The 5669-nt window shown below is 48.7% G+C and overlaps 1 pseudogene; it reads right to left on the reverse strand.

Moving 5' to 3' along the window:
• Positions 1-1745: 1745 nt before the first annotated feature.
• LOC119357758 lies at positions 1746-2476 on the reverse strand (annotated as a pseudogene).
• Positions 2477-5669: the final 3193 nt, after the last annotated feature.

Here is a 5669-nt window from a genome sequence, read left to right on the forward strand (position 1 = left end):
GGAAATATGAGATTTTTCTATAATCATCGAACTTCTCCATCTTTTTAATATGGACTTCCTGTTTTTTTTCTTAATCTTTTTTATGAAATTTTGAAGCGCTCTATTTTTTAAAGTTGAAATTCTTGTTATTTTATTTTTGAACTTCTTGTTTCCATTCTTTACCAACGAGGAAAATCTGAGTTTCCTTTTATCATTGAACTTCTCCATCTTTTTAATATGGACTTCCTAGTTTTATTTATTTTAGTAATGGAAAAAATCCTACTTTCTAATAGACATCGAACCACTCCGTTTTTAAATTTGAACTTCTAGGTTTATTTTAACAGAGAAATCTTTTTTACAAAATTGTTTGAGATGCTTTTTCTAATGACCTTTGGGTTTTTTTGGATGAAAGTTTTTGTTATGTGATACCTCTGAACTTAGTTTTTTCTAAAACATGAACTTCATGTTCGAAAAGCAAAAAATTACACAAGAATATACATGCACAGTACAACACCAATTCATATTACACACAACACTATGTGCTGGTACACTATGTGCAGGCATTACACACAATACTATGGTCATCTTCCACGACCACGACGGCGGAGCAGGACGACGCCGCGGCCGGGCCTCGCGCGTGAACATCAAACTCTTTTTTATTACAACATCTTCATTTATTTTTTTAGAAACATGGAAATATGATTTTTTTAACTATTTGAAGTTTTAACTTTTTTACAATTTGAAATTTTCAAAATTTTCTAGACGGAACTCAAGTAAATTTTTCCATAAGCCAAATACAGAAACAATCAAACAAAAGAAGGACATAGTTTCAATTGTTTCCTGCTTGTTGCTATACGAACATTTTTCATATAAAAAAAGACATACTGTACCTCTCATTCCTCACCACACTTCAAACAGAAAAAGGTATAAGAGCACATATTTGGATGGTTAGTGCTCCCTCGAGTTAGGAGGAATAACTACAGAGAATCAAAACTGAATGTTTTTATGTTTGTACTTTAGGCAAACAAAACCACCCGCTCCTTTTGAATTGCTTGGTCAGCAGGATAACACAACGGACATCGACAGGCATCCGTGCCCATCTTTTTTCTAGTTTTTGGTGAAGTTCGACTTAGTCTGCAGGAGAAGCACGAACGTGCTCATCTTTTTTCTAGTTTTTGGTGAAGTTCGACTTGGTCCGCAGCAGAAGCACGAACGTGCTCATCTTTTTTCTAGTTTTTGGTGAAGTCCGACTTGGTCTTTAGGAGAAGCACGAACGTGATCACCGATGGCTAAGCCAGAAGGAGACTGTTCCTTCCTTTTTATAGAATTTCACATGGGGAAATTAGGAAGAAGACGCTAAGAACTCTGCTGCTGCTGTAGTTGACCTACTAGTAGCGTACGAATTGAACTTCAGTTAAGCTGCTTTTTGCTGCCGAGGAGACGATGCGGCTGCCGGTGATGCACTGCTTGAGTGGCGTACCATCGTTTTGCCGCTCTATCCAGTCGCAATTCTTGCCAGTTGTTGTGAAATGTCAAAATACATACAGGTAGTAATATATGAACTTTTGGGGAAATAATAAATGAACTTCTAAAATACATTTTTGTTTTCTCACATAAACAAAATAAGAAACATCATGGTTTTCTCACATACAGGCAGCTAATGTTTTGTAGTACACAACAGCCTGAACCTGAATACCTGATGCACGCATTGAACCTACGAACTGAAGAAACCGGTATACGCCGGCTCACCGCCTGCTTAGTATGCTAATGCAAAAAAAGTTTCTCTCCCTCGATCTCGATCTACTTCCCCTTGAGCTTGCCGTTGGCGTCGGCCTCCTTGGAGTCCTTGGAGTTGAGCATGTCCCGGGCCTCGATCCAGATCACCATGGCATCGGCGAGCTTGATGAAGTAGGGGTCGATCTTGCCGAGCTTCTCCTTGACCTGCTGCGAGAGCGAGATGTAGCACTTCTGCATGGTGTCGCATTCCTTGTCAGCTTCGTGACCTAGAAGAAGGGGATGATGTCCTCCTACCAGAAGATGCCCTTGTACTCCTTGAGGTTCACGAACGGGTTGCTGGCCTTGCTATGCTAGATGTAGGGCAGCCCCGTCTTGACTCCTAGCCCAAGGTGGTCGCAGATCACCTGCACACATACACAAATTATTCAGTAAAAGTTCAGTATAGCCGGACCAAACTCAAAGATGATGTGTGTGTTTACTTTAGTTATAGTTACCTTGACGCACCAGTCGGCCACATGTCATCGTAGCGTCCGATGGGCTGGCCGTCGCCCATGAGGCCGAAGTATATGGGCGGGCCGATGAGCTTGCGGTCGAAGGCCAGGTTCATGCCGCACATGGAGGAGGAGTAGGAGGGCGCGCCGGAGCAGAGGGTAGGCTGCACCGAAGGGGAGGGAAGGTCAAGGTGGCGTAAAGGGAAGTTCACGCCGGACGGGAGGGAAGGGCGCGCCGCACTGCACCACCGGGCGATGGACGGTGACATCGCGACGGCCGGATGGGGGCGGCGGACGGATCTCGCGGTTGGGACGGCGGCTGGATCCTGCGGTGGGCGCGGCACCGTAGCCGGATCCGAGGCGTGTGGCGGAGTTGCAGCTGGATCCGGGGGACGGTGACGGCGGGGTTGTAGGAGGAGACCGGCAGTGGGACCCATGGGCCGGGGGGGCGCTCTGGTAGCGGGAGCGCGCTGGGAAGAAGGGGCGGCCGAACCTGGCGCGGCGCTGGATCCGCTCGTCGGCGGCGGCGGTAGGTGGCCGGAGTTAGGCGCGCCGGCGGGATGTAGGGTGGCGGTGGTGGATCGGGAGAAGTTCATCGGCAGCGGCGCGATGCCGTGAGGAGTGTGCAGATGGGATCAGGAGAGGGTAGTGGAGGGAGTCGTGGGAAGTGGGTGGGGTGGGTTTTTTTCTTTGATCGGTCGGGTGGGTTTTCTCAGGAGTCCGGGAATGCCTCTTCGGGCCCTATATAGGGTGCGCCGTGATCCAAATAGTTATTCTATTCCTGGGATTAGAATAGTGCTACTCTCTCTCTCTCTCTCTATATATATATATATATATAAAACGAAAATGCAATAATAGTCGTAATGTCATGCATTGTATATTAAAAATTTGCATTAAAGCTAAGTGATACAGATAGTGCAATAAGCAAAAGAGTAGGACTATGTCCCTTCCAAGGGCGAGCTGAGGAATGATATGAAATCTGTAATCAACCTGGGAATTTCGTTGTATAACGTAGTTGTCTGCCTCCTTGGTTGCTGTATCATGTATTCGGCAATAGAGCTGCCGGACAGTGTTTCCAGAGATTAAAGTCCTGAAAGAAAAAGAAAAATAACCAAATGGGAAGCCCCTAGTGCGGTTTAGGCCGCGTTTTGGGGCGTGCCACAGTTGTGCCCTCCCCTCCCCACTTGTGCCCATGGTATTTTTAATGTGTAATTATGTACGCGTGGCACGAATAACGCCGTTGGGCTGGGATTGGGGTGGCCGCCGTATTGCTACGCGAGCTCAGATCGCGCCAGGCGGTCTGTCTGCCGATTGCCCCGAGCGCGCTTGAAGGTGTCCGGGCTTTGAAACGCCGAACTAGTAGATTGCCTTGAGAGGCTGCTTTGCGCTTCTGCTGCAAGGGCCGCGGTGTGCTCCTCTGTTCGGAGAGAGTGCTCTGTGTTTCCATTGACTGTAATAACTCCGCAAGGTCATGGCATCTTGAGCTTGAGGTATGCATAATGTGGTACCGCATTGAATCTAGCAAATGCGGTTCGTCCGAGCAGCGCGTGATAACCACTACGGAACGGGACTATATCGAAGATTAAATCTTCACTCCGGAAGTTATCCGGGGATCCGAAGACCACTTCTAGTGTAATTGAGCCTGTGCAGTGGGCCTCTACGCCTGGAACGACGCCTTTAAAGGTCGTTTTTGTGGGTTTGATCCTTGAGGGGTCTATACCCATTTTGCGCACTGTGTCCTGATAAAGCAGGTTCAGGCTGTTGCCGCCATCCATAAGGACTCGAGTGAGGTGAAATCCGTCGATGATTGGGTCTAGGACCAGTGCGGAGAATCCGCCATGACGGATACTAGTGGGGTGGTCCCTGTGATCGAAGGTGATCGGATAGGAGGACCAAGGGTTGAACTTTGGGGCAACTGGCTCCAATGCATATACGTCCCTGAGCGCACGCTTTCGCTCCCTCTTGGGTATGTGGGTTGCGTATATCATGTTCACCGTCCGCACTTGCGGGGGAAACCTCTTCTGTCCTCCAGTGTGCGGCTGCCGGGGTTCTTCCTCGTCATCGCTATGCGGCCCCTTGTCCTTGTTTTCGGCAATTAACTTGCCGGCCTGCTTGAACACCCAACAATCCCTGTTGGTGTGATTGGCTGGCTTTTCTGGGGTGCCGTGTATTTGACACGAGCGATTGAGTATATGGTCCAAGCTGTACGGACCCGGCGTACTTTGTTTGAATGGCTTTTTTCGCTGACCGGGTTTAGAGCCTTTGAATCCGGCATTGACTGCCGTATCCTCAGTACTTTCGCTGTTAATGCGGCGCTTATGCTTGTTGCGACGTGACCAGCTATTGCCGTCCTTGGTATCTGAGGTACCATGGTTCTTTGATATGATATTACTGCAAGCCAACCAGCTGTCTTCTCCCGCACAAAAGTGGGTCATGAGCGTCGTGAGAGCTGCCATAGATTTCGGCTTTTCCTGACCAAGGTGCCCGGCTAGCCACTCGTCTCGGATGTTGTGCTTGAAAGCCTCTAAGGCCTCCGCATCCGGACAGTCGATGATTTGATTTTTCTTTGTAAGGAACCGAGTCCAGAATTGCCTGGCCGACTCTTGTGGCTGCTGAATTATGTGGCTCAAGTCATCGGCGTCTGGTGGTCGCACATAAGTGCCCTGAAAGTTGTCGAGGAATGTGGCTTCCAGATCTTCCCAACAGCTAATGGAGTCCGCTGGCAAGCTATTAAGCCAATGTCACGCTGGTCCTTTGAGTTTTAGTGGGAGGTACTTGATGGCATGTAAGTCATCACCGTGGGCCATGTGGATGTGGAGGAGGAAGTCCTCAATCCATACTGCGGGATCTGTTGTGCGGTCATATGATTCAATGTTTACAGGTTTGAAACCTTCTAGGAATTGATGTTCCATTACTTTGTCTGTGAAGCATAAGGGGTGTGCGGCGCCTCTGTATTGGGCTATATCACAACGCAGCTCGAATGGGTCCTGCCCGCTGTGTTCGGCCCGGCCGAATTTGCTTTTACTGTATCCGGCATGACGTTTACCGTCTCATAGAGTGGTGCGCCCTCGTGATCCGTAGATCGATCTTGAATGCTTTGCTTTGTCCTCCAGTATGTCTCGCAGGTCTGGCGTATCTCCCCATGCCTTTTTATTTGGATGGCGTTGGGGTGGAGGCGGAGCTTTTGGCTGGAATGCCTCTCTATCGCGGCCACGAGGTGGCCGATCAGCCATGTCATACGCTTCTTCCTCCAGTCGGGGTAGTAACCTGCGCCTTGGGTAACTCTTGGAGGGACGCTCGAGTTTATATTCCTCGGCCACGAGGACTTCAGTCCATTTGTCAGCTAGCAGATCTTGATTAGCTTGAAGCTGCTGCTGCTGCTTTTTCTTCAGGCTATTTGCCGTGGCCATAAGCCTGCGCTTGAAGCGCTCTTGTTCGACGGGATCCTCTGGTACGGCGAAT

This window comes from Triticum dicoccoides, chromosome 2A (assembly GCF_002162155.2).
Source record: "Triticum dicoccoides isolate Atlit2015 ecotype Zavitan chromosome 2A, WEW_v2.0, whole genome shotgun sequence".
Taxonomy (NCBI): Eukaryota; Viridiplantae; Streptophyta; class Magnoliopsida; order Poales; family Poaceae; genus Triticum; species Triticum dicoccoides.